General features: G+C 41.4%; 1 long non-coding RNA gene across 2 annotated transcripts in view; it reads right to left on the reverse strand.

Moving 5' to 3' along the window:
• Positions 1–23,072, reverse strand: part of LOC147027145 (uncharacterized) — a 121,987-nt gene that overhangs the window by 79,637 nt on the left and 19,278 nt on the right. The window contains exon 3 of one of the 2 annotated variants that reach the window (XR_015058701.1): positions 20,019–21,444. The exons of the other annotated variant lie outside the window; for it this stretch is intronic. This is a non-coding gene — a long non-coding RNA (uncharacterized LOC147027145). Of the gene's footprint in view, positions 1–20,018; positions 21,445–23,072 lie in introns of those variants that run through there. 2 annotated transcript variants of the gene reach the window in all.

The raw sequence follows: 23,072 nt of genomic DNA on the forward strand, positions 1-23,072 counted from the left end.
ATATATATATACATATATATATATATATATATATATATATATATATATATATATATATATATATATATATATATATATATATATATATATATATATATATATATATATATAGAGCCTGGTGTTGGCGCAGTGGTTGGGGCAGCGGCTTGGGATCCAAAAGGTCATGAGTTCAAGCCCCGTTGGACCACTGAATTAATACACCAGGGGGTTGACTCAGCCTGTCATCCTTCCGAGGTCAACAAAGTGAGTACCAGTGTACTGGGCCGGTGTATACCCCGGTTAAAATAGGTGTACCATATCCCTCTGTCGTCAGGGTTGCGTCAGGCAACCAGGGTTGCGTCAGGAAGGGCACCCGGCGTAAAACATGTGCCAAATCACTATGCGGATCATACGGATGATCCGCTGTGGCGAACCCCTAACGGGAGCAGCCGAAAGAAGAAGAAGAAGAAGAAGAAGAAGAAGAAGAAGAAGAAGATGAAGATATATAGATAGATAGATATATATATATATATATATATGTGACCCCTCCCACACTCCTCTAGCTGAAGAAGTTGCATAAAGCAACCCAAGAAGACCTACTCAAGGCAAGCACTATGCTGTTTCGAACCCTTCCCATGTTCCTCAACAACTATAAAGACATTCACACATAGTACACAATGAGAACTTTTGACGTTTGCAAGTGGTACATGATTGTGAGCCTCGTTGGTATGCATTTCTGTCTACGCCATCACTGATGATTTGCCAATAAGGGATGAATCTGGTCCGGTAACTGAGGGGGTGTATAGCATTGGGATTCTCATGTGTGAACGATGTGCGAACGTCTTTATAGTTGTTGAGGAACTCTGGGAAGTTTTTGAAACAGCACAGCACTTAACATGTGTCGGTCTTCTTGGGTTGCTTTACGCAGCTTCTTTGGCTTGAGGAGTGTGGGAGGGGTCGTGTATATATATATATATATATATATATATATATATATATACATATATATACATATATATATATATATATATATATATATATATATATATACATATATATACATATATATATATATATACAAAAATATATGCATATATATGTACATGTATATAAAAATGACCGTTTTTACAGCCATTTTTCCCTGCTGTGCAGGGGTTTGGCTTTTTCTTGAGGCAATGTTTTATGGCCGGATGCCCTTCCTGACACCAACCCTGGTCGCATCTTACGACACACAGGGATATGGTACACCTATTCTAACAGGGGCAAACACCGGGACCAGTACACTGGCACTCATTTCGCCAACCTCGGAAGGATGACAGGCTGAGTCAACCCCCTGGTGTTAATTCAGCTGCCAACAGGACTTGAACTCAGGACCCTGGGATCCCAAGCCGCCACCCTAACCACTAAGCCAAAACCAGGCTTTTCTATGTATGTATGTATGTATATATATATATATATATATATATATATATATATATATATATATATATATATATATATATATATATATATATATATATATATATATATATATATATATCGACGATATATATATATATATATACATATATATATATATATATATATATATATATATATATATATATATATATATATATATATATATATATATATATATATATATATGTATGTATATATATATATATATATGTATATATATATATATATATCGACTTACTGTGGCACAAGGATATTTTTTTATCCACAGATTCCTCTGCTTGATATAAAAAAGAAAGAATGCAATATTCATGATGACTTGACATCAAAGTACTTTCACAATTATTGCTGCCAAGATGATGATTCAAATTATCAGCATATTTTTTATGTCATTAACCAGACACCAATGTAAAATCACTAATGATCGTCATGGATTTTGGGAAGTTAGACGAACAAAAAATCATTCAGTTCATGCTATAGACACAAGAACATGACAACATCCATCATGATATTGATTTGCATGGAATCTTCTGTCAATGGTTCGATCCTCATAAGTAAATCGAAGTGCTGTATTTGCTTTAAGGATGTATTAAAGGCTTGCTTGTGGGATCGTAATGTGACAAATCTTCCCACCAGTCTTATATACATATTAATAATAATTTCAGCAATCATCACAAGCCTTTCGCCATTATGATTGGTTGCAAGTATGTCGTTGACAAAGCACTCATTTTTGCACCTTTGTCTGCCACGCACACTGTGCGATCATTCACTGTGTACTGCACAGTTGGCATGCACAAGCCCCACGGCTGGTGGACGCGCGGGATCGCACGGAAACGTAATTTGTCTGATAAATGCCCGCTTGGCCGCTGTCTGGCCCTCTCTATTCGCCACCCACCGAGCAGCCAGCAGGCGTGCTACCAGTGAAAGATGGTGCGTCACTATTCCACAGTACGCCTACGTTTTATACCTGGGCTTATTATGACACAAGGATATTCTCTGTTTAATTATACTTTGAGGTGGTGGTGCAAATTTTTATGCAGAAAAATGTGGCATGCTCAGCTCAAAAACTGTCATCTCACTTTGCAACTCAACAAATGATGAAGCTTATCATGAGAAATGTTTTAATGAAAGGAGTATGTCCTTATCGCCGAAACATAAATGTACTGTCTTTACTCCATTTTTGGCCTTTCAACACTCAATAGGCAGCAGGATATCTCATTTGGGAGAGTGGTCATCAGTGGGTTGTCTAATCTTTCATTCAATTCCCACTGTAGTAAGCCTACTCGTATCATCCCTCTATTTAAACTGCTGCTTGGTATTCTTGGCGAGCAGAGCAAAGAAAAGACAAGACAATTGAGATTTGAAATACCAAATTGAAATATTTTCAGCATTCTATTGCATTGAAGAAGTACTTTTTCAGTCATCCACGACTCTTATTTGCTCGAGGTAACATCATAACAATATCCTGCACTGCCTGTGCAGGTGGAAATTTCCCCCATGACCAGATTTGCAGGTTAATAATTGAGTCGATACCAGCAGTTTCAGGAACTGCATCACTTGGGAATGTATAGCTTTCGGATAATTCTTGGGGATAATTAGTTATTAAACAAAGAAGCTATGCCTTTAATTGTTGTGAAATTAGCAGGCACGCATGAAAAGATTGCTATCATTTAGATTTATAAACGCAAAATGTTTCTCAGAAAAAATTACGGATAGTGAATTTTAAAAATATGTCTCCGTGTAGAATACATGATTATCTGAATAGAGATAGAATGGTTGCCAAAGCTCATAATGCAATGTTGCTTCAGTTTCTGAATGTAGATATGGCAATGCTTGGGAATAAAACAGACTTGTATGACGTTGAAATGTCTGATTTCTTGAATAAAGGGTTATGAATCTATCTACATTTTATTAGCAGATATATTCTTTTTCCCCTTCATTGCACTGCCCATATGCCACATGTAATCTGCATTCCCTTTTACTTCCCCATTCTTTGTGCTTCTTTTTCCAATTTAATTTCCATTTTTATCCTCCACTCAAAATCCCCGACAACTGAATTCTTACAAACCCCCACCCTTTTACCTTCGTATAACCCTACGTTTAACCCCCTTCCATTCGTTTTCTCAACTTACCAACCAGAAAAGAAAATATATATATATATATATATATATATACATATATATATGTATATATATATATATATATATATATACATATATATATATATATATATATATACATATATATATGTATATACAGTGGGGAGAACAAGTATTTGATACACTGCTGATTTTGCAGGTTTTCCCACTGACAAAGCACGTAGAGGTCTGTAATTTTTACCATAGGTACACTTCAACTGTGAAAGATGGAATCTAAAACAAAAAAACTGAAAATCACATTGTATGATTTTTAAATAATTAATTTGCATTTTATTGCATGAAATAAGTAATTGATACATCTGAAATACAGAACTTAATATTTGGTACAGAAACCTTTGTTTGCAATTACAGAGATCAGACGTTTCCTATAGTTCTTAACCAGGTTTGCACAGACTGCAGCAGGGATTTTTGCCCATTCCTCCATACAGATCTTCTCCAGATCCTTCAGGTTTCGGGGCTGTCGGTGGGCAACACAGACTTTCAGCTCCCTCCAAAGATTTTCTATTGGGTTCAGGTCTGGAGACTGGCTAGGCCACTCCAGGACCTTGAGATGCTTCTTACGGAGCCACTCCTTAGTTGCCCTGGCTGTGTGTTTTGGGTCGTTGTCATGCTGGAAGACCCAGCCACGCCCCATCTTCAATGCTCTTGTTGAGGGAAGGAGGTTGTTGGCCAAGGTCTCGCGATACATGGCCCCATCCATCCTCCCCTCAATACGGTGCAGTCGTCCTGTCTCCTTTGCAGAAAACATCCCCAAAGAATGATGTTTCCACCTCCATGCTTCACGGTTGGGATGGTGTTCTTGGGGTTAAACTCATCCTTCTTCTTCCTCCAAACACGGCGAGTGGAATTTAAACCAAAAAGCTCTATTTTGGTCTCATCAGACCACATGACCTTCTCCCATTCCTCCTCTGGATCATCCAGATAGTCATTGGCAAACTTCAGACGGGCCGGGGCATGCGCTGGCTTGAGCAGAGGGACCTTGCATGCGCTGCAGGATTTTAATCCATGATGGCGTAGCGTGTTACTTATGGTTTTCTTTGATACTGTGGTCCCAGCTCTCTTCAGGTCATTGACCAGGTCCTGCCGTGTAGTTCTGGGCTGATCCCTCACCTTTCTCATGATCATTGATGCTCCACGAGGTGAGATCTTGCATGGAGCCCCAGACCATGGGAGATTGACTTATCTTGAACTTATTCCATTTTCTAATAATTGCGCCAACAGTTGTTGCCTTCTCACCAGGCCGCTTGCCTATTGTCCTGTAGCCCATCCCAGCCTTGTGCAAGTCTACAATTTTGTCCCTGATGTCCTTAGACAGCTCTCTGGTCTTGTCCATTGTGGAGAGGTTGGAGTCTGATTGATTGAGTGTGGACAGCTGTCTTTTATGCAGATAACAAGTTCAAACAGGTGCAGTTAATACAGGTAATGAAAGGAGAATGGGAGGGCTTCTTAAAGACAAAACTAACAGGTCTGTGAGAGCCAGAATTCTTGCTGGTTGGTAGATGATCAAATACTTATTTCATGCAATAAAATGCAAATTAATTATTTAAAAAAGAATACAATGTGATTTTCAGGATTTTTTGTTTTAGATTCCATCTATCACAGTTGAAGTGTACCTATAATAAAAATTACAGACCTCTACGTGCTTTGTAAGTGGGAAAACCTGCAAAATCGGCAGTGTATCAAATACTTGTTCTCCCCACTGTATATATATATATATATATATATATATATATATATATATATATATATATATATATATATATATATATATATATATATATATATATATATATATATATATATAGAAAACATGTGCAGTGTGATGAGCCCTTTCCCAATCTCCATTGGCCATCGTCCTACACCGGTTGATGTTTAACTGATTTTGACCATGTAATCTTTGTCTGTTTGACAAAGCTGCCAGGCCAAGGCCTCCGGGTTGGAGGTGATGCTTTGGTGTAGGACTACGTCCAATGAAGATCGGGGGAGAGCTCATCACACTCCACATTTTTTGATTTACCCGCCGATCACATCATGTGCCTTCTGGTTGAATAGTTTGCATTACCATAACAGTCAGGAGGTGTGTCTGGTGTGTGTGTGTGTGTGTGTGTGTGTGTGTGTGTGTGTGTGTGTGTGTGTGTGTGTGTGTGTGTGTGTGTGTGTGTGTGTCCGCTGTTTCTCGACAACCCCTGGTCCGATCTAATTGAAACTTGCCAGGTATATTACTGGGGATCTGATGATGTGCCTTTTCAAGGTTTGATATTAATCGGACAAGTGGTTCCCAAGTTATGGCAATTTATTTACCAAACCAATGACAAGACACGTTGTTGCATGGGCGTGGCCAATGGGGAATGGAAGCTCAGTCGCGTTCCCCATTACGGGTTACAACGTAGGGCTTCCGGAGAGTGATGACTTCGTGTATTCTTATAATTTCTCGATTTCTTATGTGCATTTATGGATAAACACAATGCCCCAAGTTGTGATCGTTTTCATATTAGACGGTGTATAAATTTCGGTAACATCAGAGTGCTGGTATGCTCCGAACCAGGAAGTAATTTTTTTTCTCTCTTCTCTTCTCTTTTTGTTTTTCCTTGTGATGACATTGCGAAAAGGCAAAATACGTTGGCGCTAATTGAATATTTCGGTATTGAAACCTAATTGCGAATAATCGTAACTGCAAATAATATGCGAACTTCCACGCAAGTACGGGCACGCGAGAGCGAAGAAACGGCCTGTGTGGTTGTTGTTTGTTACTCGCGGTTTGAATATTTATTTATTAATTTTTTTATGGGCACGTACTAGTTTATCCAATTTGGACACATTTGTCATTTAGGACGTCTCCAGGAGGTAAATGTTTAATATGATGGTTCGGTGATTGCTAATCACGTGCCAAGTGAGCCGTTTCTAATCAACCATTTTGTTGGAGTGCTTAAGCCACTTGGCGAGCACTCAACAATATTTGCTCTGTCGCTGAATATTGCATATCAGTCGAATTGAACAAAGTCTCTCTGTCTGTCTGTCTGTCTGTCTGTCTGTCTGTCTGTCTGTCTGTCTGTCTGTCTGTCTGTCTGTCTGTCTGTCTGTCTGTCTGTCTGTCTGTCTGTCTGTCTGTCTGTCTGTCTGTCTGTCTGTCTGTCTGTCTGTCTGTCTGTCTGTCTGTCTGTCTGTCTGTCTGTCTGTCTGTCTGTCTCTCTCTCTCTCTCTCTCTCTCTCTCTCTCTCTCTCTCTCTCTCTCTCTCTCACCCTGTGGCTGCTGGTTGCATCATTGGTTGGGACGCGGCTATGCATCCCCCTTACCAGTACACTGGTGCTCATTTTGCCGACCTCGGAAGGATGACAGGCTGAGTCAACCTCCTGGTGTATTTTAATTCAGTGTCCAACGGGGCTTGAACTTAGGACTCTGGGATCCCAAGCCACCACCCTAACCACTAAGCCAGCACCAGACTTACGCAAACAAAGTTCAGGGGTCACTTGCCTACATTGGCCATGTGTTGTTCTGCGGTGCAAAATGCGGTGGCTGGCTCACTGAAAATGTGAAATAAATTTTGTTTTCCATGACGTTTCCCGTTTTGTATGTTCTTCCATTATACGACCCATCATTTTGGCATAGATAAATACAAATAAAAAGTAAATGTTTCATTTTTTCATGGTCTCTTCAACCATTTTGATTGGTGAAGCCACTTGACATGCGTTCAAATTTCAATGGCGATACCTCGGTTCTCTACTGGAGTTAGGAAGGCAAAATAAATTATTTGATCACAATGATAAAAAATATTTTGTTATGAAATAATGAATCGCCATATCAAGGCAGGAAAGCCAAGAGGTACGCATGCTTGCTCTGTGTAGCCTGCATTTGAATCCTGAACTAGCTATAAACTGTCATCCCGGTGTTTCACAGGCAAGGTAATTCATCAAGTGTGTGCTGTCTCTCAAATGGACAGCATCATATCTGCTGGAATCCCTCACCCCTCTCCCTCCCTCACCCCTTTCCCTCCACTCTCCCTCTTTCCCCTCCTCTCCTCTCTCTCAACCCTCTGCCTCTCCCACCCCGAACCCACCCCTCTCCCTCCCTCCCAACCCTGCCCCATCTCTCCAACCCCTCTAAATCGAGCCCTGCCTTCTCCCTCTCTCTCTGACAACTCCCTCTCTCTCCGACCCCTCCCCTCTCCCTGAGACCTCCCTCTCCAACCTCTCTCTCTCTCTCTCTCTCTCTCTCTCTCTCTCTCTCTCTCTCTCTCTCTCTCTCTCTCTCTCTCTCTCTCTCTCTCTCTCTCTCTCTCTCTCTCTCTCTTCGACCCGTCCCCTCTCCCCCCCTTTTGCTCTTCCCTTCCTGTATCTCTCCCACCCCCCCCCTGCTCCCCCATCCTTTCCTCTCTGTTGAGGGGACTAGCATGTAAGAATCAGATTTGGAGTGAGCTAATTTGTGGGGTGCAAAGGTGACTGCATGGACGAGCATGCATGCAGGCAGACCTTTGCCATGAAGATAGCGTGGGTTTCAGCTCACGGCCCAGGTCTCAAAGTATTAGTGTGTACACGTGTGCATGTGCGAGTGTGTGTACGTATACATGCAAGTTGCTGTTATTGCCTGCTATCTTCACATTTGGTGGGTGGGTTTAATGAGGTGAAACAGAGACCTCCTTGGTATCAAAGTGTGTGTGTGTGTGTGTGTGTGTGTGTGTGTGTGTGTGTGTGTGTGTGTGTGTGTGTGTGTGTGTGTGTGTGTGTGTGTGTGTGTGTGTGTGTGTGTGTGTGTGTGCTTGATTGGTATCTCCATTCTAAATACAATGTTAAGGCTTGTTTAAGATCTAACATACTGAACGTATAACAAGAGTAGCAGGAGACAAGAGGGTTGGGAGAGGGAAGCACAAAGCAGTGGGGAATCGGCACATGAGGAGATCTGTAGAAGGGAGAGTGATGGGGCAGGATACATAGGGTAAACAAGATGGACACTACAGGGACTTTCAGGAAGGAATGGAAGGAATTTGAAGGTGGTGGGTTTGGGGTGGATTAGCGGGGTTTGAAAAGATCATGGTGTGGGATGGGGGAAGATTAGAGATGGTGGTGAACAGCTATTTTTAAGACCTGGAGGGAAGAGTGGGATTAAAGAGAGTGTGGGAGTTTGTTCCAAAGGCGTGATAAAGAGGAATGAAAGAATGAAAGTGGGCAGTGATTCTTGATTTTGGTAGTTTAACCAGAAGGGGGTTGCAGGTGGACCTTGAGTGCCCTGACAAAATATTGGCAGAACTGATAGCAGACAGAGTGGGGGGGGGGGAGTGGGGGGAGGTGGGGCGAGGCAGGAGGGGAGATGGTAGAAGACAGAAAGACCACCAACCTACCTGTGGTGAGATAGTGAGAGACCCAAAGACAGCCTCATCACGGAAGATACCAATGATCTTAAATGCCTTGGTTTCCACAGCGTGAAACCAAGAAAGGTGAGAGGTGTGCGCATCAGCCCAGAGGGGAGAGCAGTATTCCATCGAGCTGTAGATGAAAACTTTTAACATGGTCAGGAGCTCAGTTATGCCAAGGAAGGACTTTGCACAATGGAGGATGTCCAATCGGTGACTGGCTTTGGCGGCCAGCTCAGAGATATGGCTTTCCCAGAAAAGATCATGGCAAAGAGTGAGGCCCAAAAGTTTGAATGAAAAGACTTCTTCAAGGATTGTTGAGAAAGTAGATGGGGGAGGGTGGGTTCCATATGGTCCTTTCAAAGAGAAAATGGGAGTAGAAAACATGTGGCCAGTTTCAGAATGTGGAATGGAGTCCTCACAGATCTATTTATTTATACATCTATATGTATAAATATATATATATATATATATATATATATATATATATATATATATATATATATATGTGTGTATAAATATATGCCTGGTAAATAAATAAATTATATATATATATATATATATATATATATATATATATATATATATATATATATATATATATATATATATATATATATATATATATATATATATATATATATATATATATATATATATATATATATATATATATATATATATATATATATATATATATATATATATATATATATATATATATATATATATATATATATATATATATATATATGTATATATATATATATGCCTGGTGTTGGCGCAGTGGTTAGGGCAGCGGCTTGGGATCCAAAAGGTCCTGAGTTCAAGCCCCGTTGGGCCACTGAATTAATACACCAGGGGGTTGACTCAGCCTGTCATCCTTCCGAGGTCGGCGAAATGAGTACCAGTATACTGGGCCGGTGTATACCCCGGTTAAAATAGGTGTACCATATCCCTGTGTCGTAAGAGGCGACCAGGGTTGCGTCAGGAAGGGCATCCGGCGTAAAACACGTGCCAAATCACAATGCGGATCATACGGATGATCCGCTGTGGCGACCCCTAACGGGAGCAGCCGAAAGAAGAAGAAGAAGAAGAAGATATATATATATATATATATATATATATATATATATATATATATATATATATATATATGTGTGTATGTATGAATATATGTATGAATGAATGTATGTATGTATGTCTGTATGCATGACCCAAAGGAGCAATATTATAAATCTTATCTACCCAGGCCACGTATTTGATTCATATTGTTATGAGCTCAGGGAGTTAGAAATTAGGTGAATAAACTGATTTATAAATTTTCGACAGCATGTAAATGTATAATTTCAACATTATTTGGCGACTTTACATAAAATTAATTGCTTTATGTGTTTGCTTAATGAGATTATAGTATAGTTTTGTTTTGTCTGTATTGTCTTTCATGTATGCAGTGACTGGAAGGTAATTAAATAAAAAATGATGGGATATTGCCTTCATTAAAGCCTGCTGTTGGATTAACGGTTAAGGTGGCTGGCTGGTCGGTCTTCAGTTCTTGTCTTGTGTTTGAGCCCCTGTTTCACCGTTAAATAACACCAGGTGGGTTGACTTAGCCTGTCATCCTTCCGAGGTCAGCAAAATGAGCACCAGATTACTGAAAACGGGGCACTGGATCAGTGGCACAGCTGTGCTCCCAGTAATGACGTATCAAGCAGCCGCAAGCTGCTTGCATTGGTGGCTTACGGCCACCAAAAATAATAATAATAAACTGCATTCATTGTTTTTTGACAGCTGTGTAAACATTTCATTGGTCAAACACATTAAAGATACTGAAATGATGAGCTGGGCTGACATGATTGACTCACATCAGCTGTTTTAGAGGAAGGAAACCCTCGCTTCTGAATATAGATGGGGTAGTGCGTGGGAGCAACACCAATATCTATATTGTACTCAAATGTAAGAATGTCTAATTCTAACTAGAACCCTAACAGCAGTTCATGCTTGGATGATAGTCAAGTTTGACCACGCAAAGCCAGTGCACTATTCGGACAAGATTTTCAGTGAATCTGGGCCCCAATGGCAGCATTTCTGCCATGTCACAGCTCTTGCAAGATCACAGGTTCATGTCCTGTCAGCCAGGGATCAAGCTGCCAGTAACAAGAATGTAACCATATTTCGCTAAGAATCATGACATTTGCCTTCTCCTCCCTTCTGGCCGTCACATGTCTTCACACTCATTTAAACCTCACAGACTGCCAATTTGATCGTAGCCATGTTGTTAATTTGCCTGGTGTTGGCTTAATGGTTAGGATGGTGGGTTTTGGACGCACGGATCCTGAGTTCAAATTCTCCAGGGCTGTTGAATTAACACCAGGTGGGGTTGACTCCAGAGCCTGTCATCCTTCCGAAGTCGGAAAAATGAGTGGAAGCTTGCTGGTATACTGTATTGGAGTGGTGACCCATCCAGGATGGTGCCCAATAGCGAAGGAGATTGCTTAGGCAGCACCAATGCTCTGCACATTTTATGGTCCCAATGGATGGATGGATGTAGTCAATATCAGTAAAGAGCTCTCACCATCATTCTCTGTTGTGTACTTGTCTATCTCTGTCAATTGCTTATTAAAGTCAATATTTCTCTGTGCAGAGACTTAGAGTGGAGCGAAGTTCTCTCGATATGATTACATGTTGCATTTAATTGAAAAGTTCATAATCAGTGCATGCCTGTTATGACTTTCGATGGGCAACAGGAACAGTAACTGTAAATGTGTGGAGCAGTTAAATTAATTAGTTACCAACGTCACCGAAGGTGGATGGAGGTTATGTTTCCACCCCTCTCTCTCTGTCTGTTTGTCTGTCTGTGAGCAGGATATATCAAAAAGTTATGGACGTATTCAGACAAAACTTGGTGGACAGGTTGGACATGTGACAAGGACGAAGTGATTAAATTGTGGTGATGATCCGGATCAGGAAAGGAGAATTTTAAATTTTTATTAAGTGATTCTTCACCAGAGAGATGGTGCCAAAAACGATATATAGCATGATATCACAAAAAGTTGTGGACGAGTTATTACAAAACTAGATGGATGAGTTGGTGAGGTGATAAGAACAAGCCGATTTGATTTTGCTTAAAGTCTGGATGCAGGTCCACCCTATCAGTGGGATATAAAATGTCAACTTTTCAGCCTGGCAGAAGTATGCGCTCCAATGAGTGCCGTTCTCGTTTCTTTGTTTTTAACGGGCTGGCTCTGTTCTTCTGAGCATCTGAGCAATTGTGTGAGTTTGGGCACACGTCAAGCAAATCACAATTGCAAAGGCCACAACACTCCTCTCACCCTTTTGATTGGATCATAGTGAGATATTTTGGATCATCAGTACTGCCCTGTATCATTCCTTCGGGAAAGTCAATTGATGCTGAGAATCCAGATCGAAACAATGTTACATTGTAGTTTTGACCCTCGCCGAAGGATTCGGAGAGGGTATTGCATTTGGGTCCGTTTGTTTGTCTGTTTGTTTTTCTGCACAGAACTTTCGTATTTTTCTCCACAACCACTTGACAGATTGAGATGAAATTTTCACCATTGCTGCGACTATGCATTTAGAATGTTTAAGTGATAACGATGACGTCACAGGTCACGTGGTGTAGCAGCCCTATTGGAAAAAAAACTTTGGATCTCTGTTTCTGAAACGGCACCAAGGGTAAAACTGGAACTTCGCACACAGCAAGTACTCCTCATGGGAATGAGTGCGATATTTTTATGACGTCATAGGTTCCCTCGTTATGACGACATAATTGCATATGCAGAACACCACATCTGATCAGGAGAAAAATTTTTGATGGACATCTTGGGATAAAATGGTCCACAGAATTTTTTGACGACTTCATCGGTCATGTGATTGGGCAGACATGTTTTTTTTTTGTTTTTTTTTAACCTTCAAAAATCTCTGAAATGGCTGAAAAGATTGAGGTGAAACTTTACACAAATGACCACCTATCCATGATGAACAAAAGGGTCACACATATGACATCATAGGTCACATGGTTTGGCAGCCATATTGGATTTACCCGAAAACATATAAAAATACACCACGCAAAAGAAGTCCTGGCAAGAGATGGCAATCTCTAATTGCTCATTTTATTGTTTATTTTGTTATACAATGTCGACACTCGTATCAGAGCTAACACGCACAATGTACAACAAGGGGAGCAGGAGATAAGATGGGTGGTAGGGGGAATGATAAAACAGTGTGGAACAGAGACATAAGGAGATCTGTGGAAAGGAGAGGGATGGGGCAGGGTACACAGGGTAAATAAGATGGACACAACAGCGACGTTCAGGTCCTTACATGAAAGGGACTTTCAAGAAGGAAAGCAGAAAATTTAAAGGAGGTTGGTTTGTGGAGGTTTCATGGGGGTAGAAATGATCGTGGTTTTCAATGGGGGAAGATATGAGGTGGTGGTGAACAACTGTTTTGAAGACTTGGAGGGAAGAGTGGGATTGAAGACAGTGTGGGAGTTTATTCCAAAGGTGGGAAAAAGAGGAATGAAAGAGTGAAGGTGTGCAGTGATTCCTCATTTTGGTGGTTTTATCAGAAGGGGGATGCTGGCAGACCTTCAGCTTTCCCTGCAGGAAAGATGGGGGAGGACATATCGCAGACAGAGCAGAGGCAGGCAAGACCGGAGAAGAGACAGTTGAAGACAGAAAGACCACCGACCTGCCTATGGTGAGAGAGTGAGAGACCCAAAGACTCAGCCTCATCGCGAGAGGCACCAATGATCCTAAATGCCTTGGTTTCCACAGCGTGAAGCCAATAAAGGTGAGAGGTGGGATCACAAGCCCAGAGGTGAGAGCAGTACTCCATTAGGCTGCAGACAGAAGCTTTGTATGTAGTCAGGAGCTCAGGTGTGCCAAGGAAGGATGTTGCATGAGGGAAGATGCCCAGTCTGCAACTGGCAATAGAGTCCAGCTTGGAAACGTGGCTTTCCCAGGAAAGGTCATGGCAGATAGTGAGACCCAGAAGCTCGAGTGAAAGGACTTGTTCACGAGGATTGTTGAGAAAGTTGATGGGCGGGTTGGGGGGGGGGGCTCCAGACCGTCCTTCCGGAAAGACACAGTGAGAGTGTCAGATTTGTCAGGATTGGAAGCCGTGTTCCACGTGTTGGACCAGCTTGTGATTCTATCCAGATCTGCAGAGAGAGAAGAGGCTGCTGCTTGCTGATCTGAGGGATGACAGATGGAACAGCAGAGGATGGAGCCATCAGCAAAGAAATAAAGATAATTTTCCAGAGAGTCGGAGAGATCATTGATGAAAACCAGAAAAAGAACAGGGTCCAGAATGCTGCGTTGAGGAACTCCAGCCTGGACAGGAAGAGGGGATGAGAGAACTCCATTATGGGCCACGCATTGGCTGCGACAAGAGAGGAAGTCTGCGAGCCATGAGTGGAGATGGCCTTGGATACCAACGGAAGAGAGTTTGTTGAGCAGGGCAGGGTCCCAGACCATATCGAAAGCACACGATATGTAGTGGGAGATGACTCTGATTTCATGTCATGCATTGAGGATCTCCATACATTGTTGGGAGAGCAGAAGCAGCATGTCCATGATTGAGTGATCTGGTCTGAATCCAAATTGATGATCGGAAATCAAGCCATTGGAGAAGAGGAAGGATTTAATGTCTTAAGCAATGATGGATTTCATAACCTTGCTGATGATTGGGAGAAGCCGGATCGGTTTGCAATTGCACGGATCTGTTTTGCACCTTTTTTATGCAGAGCAGTTATGTTTGTTGATTTCCAAGCATGTGGCAGATGACCTTGAGCAAATTAGAGGATGAATAGAATAGAGAGATGGTGAGAAAGAGCAACCATCCACTGGGACCATACTCTGTGCAGAGCGTTGGTGCTGCCGAAGCAGTCTCCTTGGCGATTGGGTGCAATCCTGGACGGGTCGCCACTCCGACACAGGATACCAGCATGCTGGCACTCATTTTGCCGACCTCGGAAGGATGACAGGCAGAGTCAACCCCACGTGGTATTAATTCAACAGCCGAGTGGGATTTGAACTCAGGATACTCGGATCCTAAGCCCACCACCCTAACCATTAAGCCAACACCAGGCATGAGAAAGAGCAACAGAGCAGGTTTTTAGGACATGTTGTCTGATGCCATCTGAACCAATTGCAGAACCTGAGTTGACATTTGACAGCAACATCTCCACTTTCTCAGAAGAAAGGGACACAGTCCAGGAACAGCTGGATGTGACTGGGTAAGGTGGGTACAGATAATGATGTGTTTGGGACACAAGATTTAGAAGCAAACACGAAGATTAGGCATTCAGCCTTTTCACGTGCAGTGTCAGCTGTGTAGCTACATGAGGTAAGGGAGGGGATGGAGGGGGGAACATATACCAGAAACAGACTTATCTAGATGCCACCATGATTTTGAGTATGGAGACAGGTTTGATAGTTCAGACTTGGGATGAGAAAGATGTTGTTTTCTGGCTCTTCTGAGGGTAGATACACATTTGTTCCGAGCTTTTTGGAAGGAACTGAGATTGCCTTCAGTTGGATTTGCCTTCCATGAGGTGAAGGTAGGTTGTTTCAGGACAACCACCTTTACACAAGCTTCAGTGAACCATGGGCGTGTGGATGGGAAGGCCAACTGAAGACGAGATGGGCTAAATCTGTGCATGAGAGAGAGCAAGTTTCTTTGAAAGAAGTCCCAGGACGAGTTGATGTCAGAGAAAGTAGAGATGGGAGAAAAGTCTAGAAGTTTGATGGCTGCTTGAAGACACTGCCAGTTGGCCTGAGTGAAATGTCAGACTCGACAGCGTTGAGCTGGTTCTCCAATAACAGCCAGAGAGATGTCTACTTTGACAAGCATGTGGTCAGATGAACCAATTGGATCAGAGGAAGAACAGCAGTTATTTTCAGGGAAATTGGTCAAAATCAGATTCAGAAGAGATTGGTTGAGATCTGGGTTTGGAAGTTGAATGATTGAGTCAGTCCCAATGAGTCACAGAAGTCTTTTGCTGAAGTGCCATGGCAGGTGTAAAGTACCCACACCCAGCCAACTGGCATGATGACAATTGAATTCACCACATATGAGTAAGAGAAAGTTGGGATGAGTGGATAGAAGTTGGTCCATGTTTTTGGAGAGTGGGATGTAATTGGAGTGATCACAGTTTGGTGGACGGAATAACACACGTATATACATGAGGGGGGGGGGGGTGGAGGGGAAGCCATAGCCAGAGGTATTCCTGGGGGTGTGGCAGAGTGTGGGCAGTGCATGGAGAGTGAGGAATATCGTTTTTCATGAGAGCAACTCCACTGCCAAGACGAGGCTCAGGTCTGCCAAACCTGAGGAGGGACGAACCAGGGAGAGATATGAAGGAGTATGAGACATCTTGGAGGAGGAAAGTTTCTGTTCAGCAGGTGATGTCTGGTTTGTCACTGGAAATCTGTATGGAAAAATCTGTCAGGCTTGAATGAAGGCCCCAGATGTTTCAGATCCACACTGAAACTTCAGTTTCCACACTGTTAAGGAAGAGGGAGGGGATGAGGCTTTGGGTACAGGAGAGGGGAATGGAGGTGGAGGGTAGGACGAGGGAGGAGGAGGGGGGGGTAAGGCGAGTTGTTGAAAGAGTGTGGGGGATTGCAGTGGAGCTCGGGGAGAGGGCCTGTTGAGGAGGGGAAAAGGCTCTGTAGTGATTGGTTGAAGTACAATGGGGAGTCATAAGAGAAGGGGCAGAAGGCAGTTGAAGATTAGAGGAAGTGGAGTGATGAAATGGAAGAGAGAGAGGGCAAGGGAAGGAGGCAGCTTTGTGGATGTCAGGGGTGGGGGGGGTAACTTTGAGAAGTGGAAGTGAGTGGGGATATTGGAGGTAAAGGGTGAGTGGGGAGAGTTGAGGGGGAAGGGTGAGTGGGGAGTTTTTCAGAAAGGTGAGAAGGAAGCTTGGAGGGGGAAGACTGTGAAGCTTGCAGTGAGAGAGAAGCTTTGAGAGGGAGGGGAAATGATAACAGCAGGCACGGCCAAGGTGAAGGAGGGCAATGGGAGAGGTTAGGAGAGGGGAAGGATAAGACTTGGTAGTGGTATGGTGATGAAGGGAGTGGGCAGGGGGTGGTACAAGATTTGAGGGGTTGGGAAGAGGGGGACTTGTGATGAGAGGAAATAAGGAGCATGTTTGTGATGTTGTGGAGTGTTCTGATTGAGAGAGTGAGATATCTGCTAGGTTATAATGGAGCCCAGAGATGTTAGAACACCACACAATTTGAGACAACAGAGGAGGAGCTGATACTGAAGCAGAAGACCGTGAAGAGGTGCAAAGAGTAGAGGGAGGATGAGGGGTAAGATGGGAGTGGTAAGGAGAGGGGATAACAGGTGAGGAGTTAGATTTAAGGAAGTGCAATGAATTGGCACTGAAGTTGGACAAAAACTGACGATTTATGGAACACGAACATGCATTGCAAACTGGGATTATTATTATTGTTTTTTTAAGTCAGAGATGTGATTCAAGACATTACATGAGGGATGCAAAAAAAGCAGAGTTAAGAGAACGGAGAAAAGAAACGTTGTAACAATTGGACTTTTTCGACATGGGATGAAGGAAATGTCGAATTGAAAATAGTCTTTTGAAGAAGAGTAGTAGTGAATTATAATAGATTACAGAGAACCACAAGTGTGAAAGAGGCATTTGAAACATTTTAAGAGACGATCTTTTTTGATGAAGATTAGGCAAGATTCGGTGAAGGAGAGATTGAAGAAAAAATTGTGAAGGTGTCTGGTGAATCTGGATTGGATCGGAAAATGCAGAAGGAAGCTGGTGGGTCATTGAAAGTCACAGGAAGAGGAAGAGGGGGTAGAGAAACATGGAAGTAACAAAATAAACAGCTAAAACGTGACAAACAATGACAAACATATCTTTGAGAAAGTCGGCAGAAACCCCTGAGAGAACCGAATGTCGCCTCAAAAACCAGAACTGGAAGTATTGGATTGTAATTAGATGTTGAAAAGTTTTGTGGGTAGATTTGTCTGATCTTTGCCTAACTACTCTTTAAACTAATACTATTATGGGGCATATAGGCAATTATTTTCAGCTAAAACAAAAGACCTTCCCAATGGAATCAATATCATCACATCTGAGCAATCCATATTAATTATTTCATGACTACTCTTGTAAGGTATCATATATTTATCAACTCATGCATTGCTGGCATGAGAACCATATACCACACTGGCCCTTCTTTGCATCATGGTTAGTTTGGATGTGTACAAGGATATCAATGAGCATGCAGCTTTTGGAGCAGTTGAACATTATGTACATGTTTCACAGCATGAAGGGGTTAGAGGGCATCAAATAGTGCCGTTCATTAAACATTTTAAACTTTATGATTTTCATTCACCATAAATTGCTCTTTCAATTAAAGGTTGTGAGTTTGTGCAACAGTTTGATGAACTGTGAATATATAAATGAATGAGAAGGAAGCTGGAATTTATTTATTAAAAATGAATTAGCTATTCATTAAACTGCATGGCACGAAAAATGAAAACAAAACAAGCAGCGGTATATTCAAAGGACACCGCCCCCTGCCAAATAAATAAATAAATACATCCTCCAGTGCACGGCAGTGCTGCCGTGCAGCACGTGGAGACGGAATTGGGAGGGAGCGGTGTACTTCTGCGGTGAATGTGGACAAATGATACCTAGTTTATGTTAGATGAGAAATAAAATAATTAAATAATTAATAAATCGATAATAATTAAGTAATTAATCAATAAATTGATCAATAAAAAAATTTAAAAAATACTTTTCGCCAAAGCACATTTTCACTTTTGTCCCCAAATTTCAGCTTCCGAGATCAAAGGATGGCTGAGATATCGTCTGGACAAACAAACAAACAAACAAGAAAAACAAACCAAGAAAACAAGAAAACAAACAGAGTGACAACTCAGTACTCCCTTCCTTCAGCTCCCGGCAATGGCATCATGCATCGCCTGAAGATGGAATTATGAAGGAGCGGTGTACAATTTTATGGAGAAACTTGAGTCAATAACTTCAATGTGGAATGGTACAAAGCATCTCTTTAAGTAACAATAATAATTCATGATCATATATGACGATTACCTAATTGGATACGATGCTTGATGAATATTCTCAAAATGGACATGATGTTTCGCGAGTATTCTCAAAATAATAATTCCAGAAAAAAACAACCTTTTAATATAACGGTCATTCTGATTGTATTCGTCTTCAGTATAAGTCATGCACTTGTAAACGCGAGGAAAACTATCTATTTTTAATTTTAAAATCCTAATTTTTATTTCATAATCAGACAAAGCCTTGTCATTTATGAGAGAAGGCCTTGTCTGATCTACCAACATCATTAAATACTCCCTCATCGATGAATCTACTACATCATAATAAATAGAACTTGTGTGGCTGAACCTATGAAAGCAATATTTAGTAATCGATTGGTTATGACACTGACCAATCAAGTGTGCTCATTCTTCTCTTTCCTCATCGATTGGTTGTGGCACTGGCGAATGGAGTGTGCCCATTTTTCCCTTCACTCATTGGTTGGTCTCGGCACTGAGGTTATTACAACATTGGTGATTACAGTACGGTGTCTTTATCATACACTTTTCTCACCTCATGACTCATCCTGGTGATCATTTTATTGATGGTGATCCTATTCTTGACGATCTTACATTTTTATGACTCCCCGGACACAAATCACTCATCCTTGTTTGGTGGGCCGACATGGGTACTCCCGATCGGAGGGCGGGGATGCCCGCTAGTTAACTAAAAGCGAGGATTAGACAAGGGGGCAATATTAGGATACATTTATGTTGATAGAATACAAGGACTTTTTTTATGTTGGAGAATTTTTTTTAATGCTGGAGAAATTTTGGCGATGAATATCACTTCCACTATCAAGTAGAAAAATGGCAATTTCACGAGAAGTTGGTCAATACAGTGAGAATAATAACTACTTGAATTGTGCTGTTACACGAAATTAAATGTAGGTTATTTCATTTTAAAAAAAAACTTTCAATTTAGAAAGAGATAGAAAACCGAAATCATGCCACATCTCCTTTAATGCCAACTGTTGTACACAAGGGTTATCTGGAAACGCATGGAACAGACCATGGTACTTGGTATGACCAAACTGTCCCTTTTTTATACTCCTAGCAAAATGAAACAACATAATGTCTGAACTAAAGTGATCACCGCTAAAACTTTGAATACCACAATCATAACCGCAGGAAGGAAGGATTCTTCAAGAGTGAAAACAATTATGGATTTTCAATTCATTAAGTTTGTGCTGTGTTCTTAGCTAGACCATGGTGGTAAAATTTATTCTTGTCCAGGCCGAGCAAAGAGAGGTCAAAACCGTTTATTCCTGATATGTGAAACACCCTGTAACCCTGGCCTACAGAAAATAGACACCTGAATGTTACGATGGTTCATTTACAGTTTTGGTGTTACAAGACTTTTGGTAACAGGCATCCTCAAAACCTCAAATCAAGATTTTTCAGTCGACTTCATGACAATGGCCGCCATCAACTCATGTTAATTTTTTTATTATTATTTATTTATTTTTGCATATTCACCACTACACTTGCCAAATACTGATTAGCAAGTGAGCAATAATTAATTAATAATTTTAAAAACCAGGTGCATGCAAAAGAAGACAACTGATTTAGGCTCTTGACACGTCCTTGTGTTTGCCATCTGCATTTGGAAGGTGTGAGGAAGCGTACCATGCACTTGCTTAAATACATGCATGGCATCCATGGTGGGCTTTGTTCATCTGTGGAACCTTTATGCGTAAAAAAAATTAAAAATAAACTGCAACTGTTTGACAAAACTCTCAAGTGTCACCGATGTGTGGTCAATTTTCTTCTGCTTCCTTTATCTATTCTTTGGTATTTGTTGTTACTGGATTGTATTTGTAAGAAAATTTGTCTCTGCTCGAAGGATGCCTGATAATGGTCACCTGGCACAAATTGTGTGCACACCAGCCATTCATTCTTCCATACAGGTGAAGAGGACATTATCAAATGGCAAATTATCCCAGAAATAGAAGCTAATCTGAAAAAAAGTCTCAGAATGAACGACAAGTAACAGCAAATACCAAAGAATAGATAAAGGAAGCAGAAGAAAATCGACGACACATCGATGATGAATGTTGTCACAGCAATGACTCACAATTGAATCCAATATGGAAGTAGGGATACATCATCATCATCATCATCATCATCATCATCATCATCATCATCATCCTCCTCTAATCAGAGAAGCTGTGCTGGACTTAGAAACAACCCTGTAAAGATGCTTTGAAATAAAAGAAAACTGTAAATCAGGGCATTATGAGACAAACTGGACAAAGAAATCATGGCAATCAAGATTAATTAAATAAACTCGAGCATGAGCTTTGAGGCAGAGTCCCAATTAAAGGAGATTTATTCGGCATTGTGAGGTCGTCGTTCTGCCTTCGAACACCCTGTTGGAGAGACAATAACGAAACAGACAAGTTGCATTTGGAATTATCAAGATTCGCTCGTCAACGAAATTGAATGCTGCTATGGTTTTAATGCTTCGACGACAAGATTGCTTGGAGGTATGCACACTCGCCACTAATTAATATGTCTAGCCTGGGTTTGAATCCCAACACAGCGATAAAATGCCATCCTGGTGTTTCAGAGGAAGGGTGATTCATCAATGGGTGTGACGTTCCTCAGATGGATGTGAAACGGGAGTCAAGTCTTCCAGCATTCGTCAGTGGACTTTAAGGATCTCACGGTATCCTTTGCGAAGAGTAGGTGAGCTATCGCCGGAACCATGAATAAATTCCAAAATCCTGCCCTTACCATCAGCGGTACAGCCACACCCTCAGCAAATGATGCTACCCTGCAGCCTTGTGCAGCATCCGAACAACGACGACGAATGCTTTGACAAACTGACTAGAGTCCGTTTCTGCACTCGTGAGCTCAGCTTGTCTTGTCAAGTGATGAATGATCTTTCATAAGACCTGGGCATGGCCTCCTTGTTACAGAATTGTATATCACTTGAGAGTTTATTCGAAGCACACAGTGGAGACAGGCAGCGGGAAACGAGGTTGTGATGCCAGGACTACGTAGATCCACCAACATCGCGGTCGTGCCAAGGGCATCACACCACGTATTTTCTTGCTTCAGGCTAACATTTGATGTCAAGTCTCTTGTGGCAATGATACAGAGCAGTGAGGACATTAGCAAGGAACTGCTGCTGGCTAATAAACAACATGGGCGGCTCATAAGAGCATCCTTTGTTTTTTTGGGCGGAATTCCTTTTCAATGACAATGAAGCTTGTCAACGTATGAGCATTGTTCAACAAGTTCTACGAACAAGCCAACCAGATTATTCATTTTAGACTAGCCAGTTTTTTATTTTTCAAATTATAACCATAAATAATTGGAAGAGGAAAACGTTTCCTGCCTAATTAATACACCTACTTTTAAATGGAAAGACTGCGTTCTTTGGAATTATTGTGAGTACGTCGTTCCAAGAACATTTTCAACATCCATTGAGGACCGATCTATCATCATGGTCGTTGGTGGACGTTGGACATCCCATGGTGTCTTTCGTCAAGTGTAGGTAAGTTATTCATGGCACCGTGAACAAATTGCAAGTTCTTGCCCTAATGTGCGGGAGAAACCTTATTGGTGGCACCGCCGCGCTCCCAGTGTCGTGATGCACAAAAGTCATGAGACAGACACTGGAATATATTGCAATGCTCTGCAGTAATTCATTTATACACAATCTGCAATGATATCGGACAAATATTTAAAAAAAACTTTTTTTAATGAACGATTTGAAAAATACACAGCTAATCATATTATGCACATTTGTGATATTTCAAAACGAGTCATAAACGATGCAGCATTTGTCCACCAGGCCCTTGGAAAATGGATTTTTAAGGACATGGTGTGATGACTCATCCAAAGATGAAAATGAAGAATTCAACACTGATCATATATAGTTATTCAAGTGTTGCCTCAAATTAACGAAAAAAGAAAACTCCCCATCATGTTGAAATATGATGAGTAGCATGTGTCAGACGTAGATGTAACCCGAGCTATATATTTTGTC

This window comes from Eptatretus burgeri, chromosome 5 (genome assembly GCF_056783735.1).
Source record: "Eptatretus burgeri isolate ZD-2024b chromosome 5, Ebu_testis_v1, whole genome shotgun sequence".
In the NCBI taxonomy this organism is placed as follows: Eukaryota; Metazoa; Chordata; class Myxini; order Myxiniformes; family Myxinidae; genus Eptatretus; species Eptatretus burgeri.